A 13353-nucleotide genomic window follows, 5' to 3' on the forward strand; every position below is an offset into this window, starting at 1 on the left:
GCGCGCAGTGATTTGGTATCTCTGTCGCGCAGACGGCAGTGGCACACAGCGCGCGCGCACATTATCCGCGTGGTGGTTTATCTTTCCTTGACTCACTCGCGGGACTGAAACGCCTGCAGCTGAGCTCGCGCTGTAATCTGTGACCGCGGGTTATGGACAGCAACAACGGAGGAGCCGTGAAACCTTCTTGCACAGGTCGGAAAGCGTTTTTAATTTTTCCATGTCGAAGCTGTTTCTACTTGTATTTCATTTTGGGGACGTTCGGTTTACTCTTGGCTGTCGACTAAATGTTTCTACAATATGTCTCTCTTTGTCTTTTTGATGTAAAACTGCAGTTATTTTGGCTAAAGCTGTCAAAAACTATCAAATATGCTAAATATTTCTACACCAAAGTGTGAACAAAATATCTAATATCCTTAATTTATCCCTACACGGCAGTGCGTCTTATATATATTGACAACATATAGGTAGGCTACCCTACTTTTTATGTTTTCAATAATGTGGTCATCGAAATGCTTGTGACTGGATGGCAAAATTTTGTTCTTTTGAGTTAAGTTACAAGCAACTTTTGTTGTCTTCAATATAAAACATTTCTAGCAGAAAAAGAAGAGTTTCAGAGAATTTATTTTGGTGTTTTCAAAATATGTATTTTTTCCTTATGAAGGTCTAATGTTGTTAACCACGTTAATGAATTGAGTAATTATATAAAACCTAGGGGTTTCAAGGATCTGTTGTCTCTGCCTACAGAAGTCTCAGTCAAGGTGTTACGGCCTGTTTGTGTCCCTGTGAACATGTTCACACTGTAGCCTTTTGTGTGTGTGTGTGTGTGTGTGTGTGTGTGTGTGTGTGTGTGTGTGTGTGTGCAGATGCGAAAGAAGTTTGAAATTAAAGAGAGGCAGGTTGATCACAAATAAGAAAAAACTTAACTGTAAAAGATACTGCAGGCAGTTTTCTCTGTGTACTTTTGACAAATATTGCCCTGTCTTACCAGTTTTCAGTGTTTTTCCCCTTTCTAGTGAGTAAGGGACATTTTGTCTTTATATTTTTACAAGAGCCCCATCAAATATCCATAGTCCTTTACTGCTTTTTTCTTGAAGGACTAGATGGGCTGTATCTCAGGTGGTGGAGCGCGTTGCTCATTATTCGCATGGGTTGGTGGTTCGATTCTCTTTGAGCAAGACTAACCCCCAAATTACTCCCTGTGAATATATGTGTGTGTGTGTGTGGAGGTGGTGGTGGGAGTATGGATTTCTGGCACAATTCAACCTACTTCCATGGGCTGAGCATTGAGGCAAAAATATATAATAGGAATTTTATTTTGACAGATATACAATATAATTGTCTAGAGTCAAGCTTCAAGTCAATATTCACTTTGTCACAGTGTTGATAGACATCATGTATTTTGCTAGGTAGTGCATAATGACAGTCACAAATTCTCCAACAGCTTCAGGTAATTTTTCTGCACCACAAATGAAACGTTTTCCTTATCTTTCACGTACTCGTTGATGATTGGAGTATTCATGCCCTGGGCCTCTTCTGATTGGTTAGCATGGCTGGTATATGAGGAGGATTGTATGAATTTGCCATTTACAATTGACAAATGTATCCTATATATATATATATATATATGTATATCCCATTGTTTTTAAGTTGCAGATTTAAATTGACTAATCATTCAGCCCTACTTTCAAGATTTTAAACCAAATCGTATTCACTTTTTCTTTCAATGATGACAACAATTATTCACATATCAGAGGATGGGATCCCTTAGTATTTGGCATTTTGCCAAATGTGATTGCCACTTAGTTTATTAAAGTTGTTACTAATACATTTTCTATTGATTACTTAATCAAGTCAATCGACTTATAGTCTCAAGTATACACATGTGCATATTCATACTACATATTATGTGTCAGCCTTGCTTGTCGTATTTCAGTTCAGTTATGTGTGTCCCTCACTGTCGTTGCTGTGAGGGTTGCCATGGCATATTCAGCTGCTTTCTCAATTCAAGCAGAGTAGACCCACTTAAACACCCCGCACTGGCCACATCATCATCTTCTGCATCCTCTTAAATGACCTTGCTTTCCTCCGTCCCCCTCTGCGTAAGCATCAAACCTAAATGGCTCCAAATGACTCCCACCCGCTCGCCTGCCTGCCAAGCGGCACCGCATTGAGAGATGTTCCCTCCAACTGCATGTGAGCAGTCATTTTCGCTGTGAACAAAAGGTCCTTGATTCATCAAATCCCGCACCTCCTACTGCCCACTCTCCAGGGTGATGCTGTAATTTTCACTATAGCACATCCCCCCTGTGCGAGGCCCCAAGAGTTTGTTGTGTGTGTTTTTTTAAACTTTGTGATTCTGTTGGGCTAAAGCATTCGCAGCATCAAGACTCATATTCACCTTGAGAAAGGTAAAGCTCACTTTTTTTATTTCAAATAAATCCAAATAATTTAAAAACATTATTAAATTTAACCGACTGGTCCTTTATTATTCAGGTAATCTCATTGAGACACAGGGTCTCATTCTCAAGAGAGACCTGTTAGACAACAGCAGGACAACATAAAGTTACAGAAAGACAGGACAGTAAGCCAATAAATAATGTGAAACATACAAAAAACACATGAGTGTCAAAGTACACATCAGTTAATATAATAATGATATGTACTTATAGTGCCTGATGTTAAATAGACATCAAATTAGAAATATGAAAGAAAGAAAACAACAGTACCTACTGAATAGAAAAGCAAAGGGTAATTGCTTTGATGCTATTTAAATTAATGAGCACATCTATACCCTATAGATCATGTCAGCATCAGAAATTCAGTTTCACCAGACCAGTGCCCAATGACCGGCTATGTCGGCTAACTCATAGATTTTTCAGCAGGGGGCAACAAATTGTGGTGCTACGCCACAAAGTGCTTTGAGGACAAAAATGTATTCTTGAAGGCCATTCCAAATAGAGCACTTGAGAACAACTCTGCCTAGAAATAAGCCAACCTTACCTGTCATACCTGCCCCCTGCCCAGAGTTTAAATATTCAGTGGCTAATATTTTGAGCAGGGCTGCTTACGCGCCTATTGCAAATGTACTGTGAGGCTGAAATAATTAGTTAATGAGTCAACCAGTTTATCAAAATATACTTACATTTTTTTTTAAATGAAGGAATCACTTGATGTTTTTAAATGCAATACAAACAATCCTTGATGTTCTGCCTTAAAATTGTGAGGATTTTCTAATTATCATTGTTTCATGGGATTGTAAACTGAATATCTTTGGATTTTAGACTGTTGGTTAAACAAAACAACTATTAAAAACACCACCTTTGGTTTTAGGAAATTGTAACAAGCATTTTTTCTGGCATTCAATAAACCAAACATTAATTGATTAATCCAAAATATTATTCTATGGTTAAATAATGGTTAGTTTCAGTTCTATTTGAGTTGCTTTTTGATTCATTCAATGTGTCAAAATGGTACGTTGTAAATTTGGTGAAATGTCAATATTTTCACTTCATTCCTTTAACTGGGCTTTGGTCTCGGTTCAAAGAGTTTTGATAATCGTTGTTTTTTAGCAAATGTTTCTTTTAGTCTGCACTCGCTCTTTATAAATTGTATCAAGAAAACTTTTGTTGATGATACATTATATTTGTATTTTCGGCCCATCCCTAAAAAAACTCATGTTTGCTGTCAGCCTATACTTAATTTCAAAGTTCATATTGAAACAACGGGTCATGAATACTTAATTTGTTTTCAAAAAGGACAAACAATTCCCTTATGCAGCTGGGCACTGTAGTTTTTCAGCAAATATTTTTTGAACAGGAGTAAATAGCATGTTCGTTGGTGACTGTTTTCACCTGTGAATATGATGCTATAGTTATTTTTAGCCACAGGATGATGTGTGTATCGATATTGACTCAATATAACATACAGTACCAAGCTCACTGTAATCTCTAGAATGATGGAAAGAAAGCTCTCTTCAATCATGACGTCACGGTATATCTGTGGAACGGTTTTATTTCAAATGCTGTAGATTCACAGCTGAATCCAAACATTGATCTGTAGATGAGAACATTGCTTCCTTGTAGTTCTGAGGGTTAGGGTTATAGGTGTGCATTTGTGTGTGTTTTCCTCTAGTTCTTCAGGTTCACATGAAGCCAGGCTTGTATAGTGTCTGACCCATGATCTAGCAGCAGCCTTTGTCCTTCACCTGGCAATAGGTCACATTCACTGGTTACTTCTATCCCAAACACATGGTGTTGAAGTTGAGTGACCAGCCTGTCTTTTTTTCTCCCACCTCTGAGCATTCTCCTCTGTACTCTGGCATTTGGCTGCCGTCTGCCCTCTGTCTCAGTAAAAGCCATCAGCTGTGAAATTGAGAATAATCATGTGGAACGAGATTGGGATGGGAGCAGCTTGAGCTCCAGCCCGGCTTCACTGTCTACGGACTCATGACTCCTGCTGATAAACTCCACCAAGGACAGAACAATCACCCACAAAATAATTTTCTGTTGATGTTTGAGGAATATTGCTTTTTGTCATGGGCATGACCTAACTAAGCTTTGTTTTTTTGTTTTTATTTACAATAATTATCCAAGGGGAGCCTCTGGAAAGTTAAAATGCAATTCAACTAGGAAAATAAACCATAAAAATGAAACAAGCCCAACGATGGCATTGCACTGAAATCCCATGAGAAGTATTTTATCATATATAATTATATCTCCGTATATAGAATGCGCAATTTTAAGAGTAAAGAATAATAATCAAATTATCAGCCATTTGAATAACGTATATTATATTTGATATAAAAGAGTTTAAGAGGTCAAATGTAATGTGTTGATCCCACACATCCATTTAAAGTCCCTGTAGAAATAATATGTTTGGAATATTATACAACCTCTTATTTTCACACTGTCATAACATCTTTCTTTACATCCAATGTAATGCAAACCAAATTACAGAGAATGGACTTCATCATGGTCGCAGGTCAGTAACGCCAATACAATTACAATGCAGTTCGAATGGCACATATGAAGTTCTGCCTTCTAAATGCAAGTAATTAACACTTCAGTGACACAATGTATTGAAACAAGCCAGTTTAAAGCTGTAAAAATAAATTATTCATCCGTTTATGTTTGTGCCGCTTATCTCTTTTAAATATGTGTAACAGTAAAACAGGCTCAGTCTTAGTTATAAATGTATGACCATGTTTTTTCACTGTTACTGTGTGGCAGTTAATTCAACAACAGCTATCCATTACAGATACAGTCATCATGTCTGAGGTATTCATCTATGTTGAAGTACTATTTACTCTAGATGTTGCTTAAAACAGGGTTGTTTCCAGATAGAGTTTACCACCTGCTTAGTGGCATCAAGGACCATTGGTCTTCAGTCAGTCAGGGCAGTCGTACCAATAGGAGGCAGGAAACTCCTCGCCAAAGCAACCTCAGTATGTTGGCTGTAAGACCAAATTGAATGGTTATTAGATGAACTGACTATTTTATTAAAGGCCCTATAATTTGATCAAGTTCCAACTTCAAAATAATTATATGTAATGTGGAAAGTGTAATATAATATAATAAATGTAATATGTCCCTGCAACTAAGATTATTATCTTTAAATTAATAATATTTTGATTATGTTCTCCAAATTGTTAATATAACTGACCGACGCAAATATTTTAAATATTAATTAAATACAACAGAGAAAGACAGAAAAAAAATGATTTTGAGAGGCTAAGACTATAAAATGAGACCTTAATCAATTGCCTTGATAACTCCCAATTCATTTTCTTGGTCAAATAATTCTTTCTATTGAACCCTTTTATCCTTTTCGGATATATAAAAATGAGAGTGATTGAAAATGTAGCTGCAGAAAAAGGCTGCTTATGATCAGTACTATTGAAGTCAGAATACTGTGGTCTCTGAGTGCTCGAAAAGCAGCCATTTTCTACCCAGGAGTGAATTGTTGCACCCCCTGCCTGTGTTGTCAACACACATTTCCTCTGCAGCTGTCTGATAGTAGCATGGAAGTGGTGACAATTAAAACAACAAATGTTTGACTAAATACTTCCGTGTGACTAACCTGAAAAAAAACCTTTAGCATTTATTTTAATTATAAACTGTCGGTGAAATTATAAACCACGGTTTCCACCAGTAGATTTGTAGTTTACACCTTTTTACAACAGATTGCTTTTGCTAACCCCCACCCCCCCTCACCCCCTCACCTCACATAATGGATTTCTGCTTAAGTCTCCTATCAAAGACATAATGGCTCTCGGGCTCTTGTCATTACAAGTCAGATGACGGTCTCCTTCAAACAGTGGCAGCTTGAACCGGACTGATAACTGGGATCTTTATTTGACTGGCTAGATACAAATACTCTGGGATAAAACCACCTTCCTTAGTTTCTTCTGATTCCCCCAGCCCCACCAAAGTAATCTCGGTTGGCTGAAGGCAAATGGGGAAAAAACAACCCTTCAAGGTGCTTTGAAAATGTTAAAATGCCCACAAAGGGCAGTAATAAACTGTAGAGAGACAGACTTTCTGTCTATAAATTAAATGCTTGGTTAAACGCACTTTAGGTCGTTTTTACAGCTCATAGGCTATATCACTGCATTCACAGCATGAACGGTTGTTCATGAGGTCGGATCATTTGCTTCCCCGTTGGGAAACACATGAAAGCTTTTTGATCCGTGCTGGACTAGTGAAGGAATCTAAATCTATCAGGAGATTAAAACAACATGAATGTTTGCTGTTAGGAAAGATACTCACAAAGATACATTGATCCCTACAATGCACAAGCTTAACACATGCACTGTCTTTCTTCTTCCTCACACACACAACAAGGACAACAAAACAAAAACAGAACTAGAAATACCACCTGCGAGACATACAATTGCCGAACAGTGAAAGTACAGTTGTGTTGGTAGGCAATGTCTTAACAAAGGCAAAGCTCCTAAGAAGCTACAATATTGTACACATTCACTGCAGTTTATCCTCTAACCAAAGTGTTGTTTGGGCCAAATTTGACAAAAATCCCTCAAAGCATTCTTGAGAAATTGCGTTCATGAGGGATGATGTCACCGTAACCTTGACCTTTGACCTCCAAAAGCTTATAAATTCATCCTTTATTTAGAGGGGATGATTGTGCAAAGTTTGTAGAATATACCTCAAAGTGTTCATGAGATATTGCGCTCTCAGGAGTGGCCTGGACGTACCTATACATACGGACGGACGGACGAACCACCTGAAAACATAATGCCTCCGGTGCAGAGGAACAAAAAAACTGTCTACTTTCATCGTGTCATGTATTATGAATGCACAAGATGCTAAAGTGTACACTAAATAGAACAGATAGTCTCTTAACTTTTTTTCTGTTCCTTTTAATGACAAACGTGAGGCTGCCAGAGTATTTTTCCAAAATGCTTGTAGTGTCTCCCGAACATTGTGTTTTGCATTTCACATTTTAATGTTACGAAAAATAACATCATGAGAAAATCAACAACAAAAATGTGCGACGTAACGGCATTGATGAATAGCTGCTCTTTTGAGTCCCTGTCATGTGGACAAAGGGATGGACACCTTGGGGGCTGTGTGGGAAGTCAAATTTTTGTACGGTCCATTACCTCTCAATTCCCCTGTGGCTGTATTGCTCGCTCAGATTCAGCACAGCAGGCAGATTTGTGTGTGTGTGTATATAGGTGTGTACACCGATATGTGTGTGTGTGTGTGTGTGTTGGCGTCTTCAGTTATGAAGATGCATGACTTTGACATGGCCACAGGGAAAATAAAATACCCACATGATACACAATTCCTCAGAAGCAGCATATTGTATACTTATATGATTTTGCTCGATTTTATCAGTAAGAATGATTTTGACTTAAAGGTTGATCTGGAGACGGGTTGCATGGTCACATTGATGGTTTACAACCTCTGCTTAACAATTTCCTTTAAGAACCCATGGAAGCTTTAGGCATCTTAATAAACCATTCATTTTATCAACATTTTGTGCGTGCGTGCGTGTGTGTGTGTGTGTGTGCGAAACAGTTATTAATGCTGAATGTTTTGGAGATTTTTGCACCTTGCTCTCAAATAGAAATGCATACGATACGACAACCTGCTTTTTTTGAGACGATGAAATGGTTTACATTTCCTCCAGACATAGTGGGGGAAAGCCCTCACGCCCCCAGCCATTTTGAAACCATTTCTCTCCTCGGTTTCCCTCCGATCAAATTGCTTTGACGCGCACGTGATTTGTCATGCAGTCTCTTATTCTGAAATGATTTTGCTCTTTGTTCCTCCATTTAATGGTGCGTTACATTCGCTCTAATGGCTATTACTGCTGAACACAGAAGGCCAGTCAAGCAGGCCAAATTAAATGGTCGTTAATTGAAGGAGCCATTACGGCATGGCTTTTGTATGGTGCAGTCTGCTTCAATCCTGACAGAGTCTGAGGCAGCTGATGGTGAAGCCACTGGACTGCTCATATACATAAAAACAAAAAATTTCATCTTAAATGAATAATTCTCATGTTAATTATGATTTATGTATTTTTTGCTTCATTTACTGAAGTATATTCTTTTTACCTGTGCATATAAGAGGATACGTTGTATGTGTATCAAATTCTGCAAGAAGTGAAGCCTGCTGCTGTTCCCTGTGGAGCATAATAGCTCAGGGATTGATGGACATTTTGGTCTTCAGGGCATCAGCTTCATATTGGCTCATAATCGGAAAAATACGACGGAAATATAGCAGATATAACACTATGCTTTTTAAGTGCAGGAACTGTCGCTATCAACTTGCTCTTAATATTTGGACACTTGTATGGCTATTTCGCAGTGTATAGTGGGTTTTTAGATATTTTTAACTGAAAACAGCTGCTTGCTGTAGCAGAAAATGCATTAAAGAGTAAATGTACAGGACATAGGCTACAATAAGCTGAAACTTTATGTAAAGCTCCTTAAAACCGAGTAGAGCTGTAGATTCAAGTGATCATTCTCTGTAGGTTCATCGCTGCGAGCGACATGTTGTCACATTTGTTTCACACTGTCACTTAATACGTTGTTGTGAAGTATTGATTATAGCCACATTCACTAAGTCAAAGAAAAGACTTGGTAATCCTTTTTCAGTGACACGCATCTGAGGGAAGCCATTTTCGATTACAAACCTGCCCAGTGCAATCACAGTTCTCTATCAAGCTGAATGAAAAACTGTAAACACAGTGATTGTGGTGGTAGCCTCCTCTTCAGTACTGAGCCAAGGTGAAATAGAAGTTACCAGGAGGGGAGGCATTCATCACACTAAAGTACAAACTGAAGGAAAGAATGTATGTATGAAATCCAGAGCTCGTCTAATACATTTGACTGCCATTCATGTCCTGCATCAAGTGTAAACCTGGACTATAAAAAAGGCATTATGCCATTTAATTATCAGTTTAATTATAAGACGTTCATTCAAATGGGCTGAACTGACGGTCTCATTGGTTTATTTGTTCTAAACTAAACACTATCCAGGTGCTTCTCCTTACCACACAAAGGAATCAGTGAGATAATTCAGGCAATTAAACCCATCTTTGTGCACCTAATTAAAAGTCAATCCAATTTGGTCCGTCAGGTTTCCAACACAAGCCCTTAGTAGAGATAAGAAGAACGCAGAGAAAGGATGATTAGGCGAAATGGGAACGAGAAAGAGCAGCCATGTTATCATGTGTCAATGTTGGAATGATTTGCTCCAGAAATGAAAACATAATTGAGGTTCTTCACCATGTGCTTGGATGCCACTGCAATTTTTATGAAAATAGCATTGTCTGGCTGGAAAATGACTACAATACAACAATTAAAACTGCGAGCAGTGATGACCGGGCCCTCGCACCTCCGTGCTGGACACCGTCCTGGCCGGCCTCGACGCGCTTGATACGGATGTGAGGAAGTCCTCAGGCCTGGGCTCTTACCAGGCAGGTGAAGTTTGGAGCACATGGGACAGTGCAGAGCGAAATTACAGCGACTTCCTGTTTCGTGGCGATGACGCCGAGAAAGTACGAAGGCCACGGAGTCAATAGAACCGGCTTCCCGTGTTATCATTGTCTCTAGACCTCCCTGAGCTGCTTTGAGGTTGATTTGATCAAGTGTGTAGGACTTGAAGGTAAATAACTAGCATGCAATATTTACTTGACCCAGCAGTTGGCGCTCTCACTTTTTCTTAATATTATTGTGTAGGCTTACTCAGGCCTTGGGTCTCATTAAGCATATTAAATGTTGAGAAGATCAGACTGAGTATAGTGGAGTTACAGCTACTTCCTGTTTCCTGGCGAAGACGCCAAGCTACGGCGAAGGCGTTTTGACAGGTGGCACTCTCACTTTCTATGAATATTAGTGTTCGGGCTTCTTCAGGCCTTGGGTGTCATTAACCATAACAAATTTGGAGAAGATGAGACAGAGTATGGTGGAGTTAGGCCAACTTCCTGTTTTTTTTTGGCGAATATTTCAAATTAAAAGTCTTCCTGTTGATTTTGGGGCAGGGCGTCAAGAGGCTTTTTTTTCACATGTTTGTACTGGGATTGTACATTGCTGTATGAAATTGTGTGGTTCTAAGTATAACACAGCCTGAGTTATGATCAATTAAAGGGTTCATGAGGTCCGTTTTTGATGTTTTTTGGCGAATGAGGCGTCGGTGCTGCAAGACAGTGGTTCCGATTAAAACAAGCTTTCGGGTATATCATCTTCCATGTCGGAGGACATACCCCATCATATTTTTTTTGCACAAAAAGTTGTTATGAGTCCACTTTACTCTGCAATCCTGCAGAGTAATGTGGAGTTATGACATATGAGTAAATTTTGGCGAATATTGGCCGGCATTTCGTCATAGTTATTCGGAATCAAACTAAATTATTTTTGGTATATCTTCCATGTCTCCTGAGTGTCCCTAGAGTTTTCGTTTTGCAAAATATGTTCCTGCTAGGAGTTATGAATTTTTTAACATTGTGATGATTTGAGAGTCAGAAATTCACATATTTAAAATTAAAAGACTTCCTGTTGATTTTGGGGCGGGGCTTCAGGAGGCTTTTTTGTGGGGCCTGCAAAGATACATTTGGGTTTTAAATTTGGTGCAGCTAGGCATATGTTATTAAAGTTTCATGAGGTTGGTTTTTTATGATGTTTACGTCAACTTTGACCCCCAATAGCTCCCTGGTACTACTGTGATTTTGAAATCTTTTCGCAATTTAACATCGGGCAAGCGTCTTGAGTATTTGAGAAGTGGTTCGACGTCCCTGGCGTAAAAACACTAGGACGAGTTCGTCGATATGTGAAAATTTGTAATATGGCGATTTTAGGCACTAAATCCAAAATGGCCGACTTCCTGTTGATTTTGGCCCTGGACATAAAATTGCATTTATGTGCGCCTTGGGCCATTACATGTTGTCCTAAAATTTCAGGCTTCAGGCTTCCTGAAAAACTATTTGTGGCCACAGGGGGCGCCGTTTTTTTGGCCCGGTCTCGATATAAGTTGCAATTTTTTGCAGGTCTATGGGTACGCAAAAAATTTCAAGTTATGCATGACGGGAAGGGGGTGAAAAGTGCCAAAAATGACTAAGAATAATAGGGAAGAAAAATCCTTTGCATTTCAATAGGGCTTCGCACCGGTCGGTGCTCGGACCCTAATAACAACACAGAGTTGTTTGTTTGGACTTATAGAAGACACCAGAGAGCAAGAGAGAAGGGGACGTGATACAGTATAAAGATTCTCAGCTAGAGGCTACTTGGTACTTGTCGAAACACTCTAAAAACGTTGAATATTTTTAATCTTTACGTCCCCTAGACCATTTTAGACTTGACTTATCAACAAGAATATGTGATAAATATTTTGAAATATTTTCAAAAAGATACGTAAAATTATCTAGATAAGAATCAAAGCTTTTGATTATCACTCTTTACAAATCGCCTTTGTGAACTTACACTGTTCAGTACTCAAACCAACTCACATTTGCTTAAATTGGCTAAATATGGTTTGTTTCAAACATCTTACAAGCAGGGTGAGGGACATACAAATGCAGTGAGGAGGTCTTGATTATAATGAGATGGATTTGTTGAAGAAAACTGTGCTGTTCTCTTTGGGAGATGTGGGCTGTTGCAGACAGCTGTAATCCTCCTCTTCCTTCCTACATGCTCAAAACAATACTTGACCTAAATTCCTTTTAATAGTTTTACATTGATCAAAGGAGGGTTTATTGCAAGAATTAGCATGGCTAAGTGATACAAAAAAAAGTGAAATCATACATTGGTGAAAATCATGCTGTTATGTTATCATACTTTTTGGAGAATATAAGGTTTTTCTCAGTGAAATCTTTAATGTTTACTTAATTGAGTTATTTTAAAAATATAGTATAGTATCTAGGATAGTCAGTTGTTGGGTCTTACATTACACTCAATCACTTATATCCTGAAAATAACTTTAAATACAATTGTGGCATTGCAGACAACCCCTGGTAGCTATTTGAGGAATTTCAGCTGAGGACTGTTCAATGCACCGACACATGGGTGTTAACAAAAGTTTAAATTTGGAGAGGACCCCAGGCCAGCCGTGTTAAGCCACCTCCCGCCTGTTCTCCCTATGGGCTGCATGCTCCCGACAGCTCTCAGATCAGATGCAGCATGGCACTGATAATACAGGGTGTCATATCTCAATCTCAATCATAGAGACCTCATCCAAATCTCTCTGTGTGCATGTTTAGCTTTGGTGTCAAGTTACACGGTCACCGTTTTCAAAACTTCAGCAAAATGCTCAAATAACTTTATGCTAAATTATGGCACCATGCCAGGGAGAAAATATTTCCATTTGGAGGGGAAACATATGCTTTCAATGTGCAGTGATAGCAGGAGTTCGTAGGAGGGAAGCACGGAGGCAGGGATGACTAATGTGGATGAAAAAGAAATGTGTTCAGGGTGGTTCTCAATGTCATCTGTCTAGTCTGTCTAGCTCAAGAGTTGATAAATATACATTGATAGGAGCTGGTAGTGACTGCTGGCTTTTTATATACAGTAGATGGCATCGAAGGAGTGAAGAATGAGCTACAGGAGATACTTGATAAGTCATTCACAATAGGTGGCAAAAACAATATTTTCCCAGGGGTGTCAGGAAAAAAATTATATATATATATATATATATATATATATATATATATATATATATATATACAGTCCCCTCCATAAGTATCGGAACAGTGAGGCCAATTCCTTTATTTTTGCTGTAGACTGGAAACATTTGGGTTTGACACCAAAAGATGAATATGAGACTATAGCTCAACATTTCAGCTTTCATTTCCAGGTATTCACATCTGGATCTGATACTCAACTGAGAA

Source organism: Ammodytes marinus (genome assembly GCF_949987685.1).
Source record: "Ammodytes marinus genome assembly, chromosome: 20".
Lineage (NCBI taxonomy): Eukaryota > Metazoa > Chordata > Actinopteri > Uranoscopiformes > Ammodytidae > Ammodytes > Ammodytes marinus.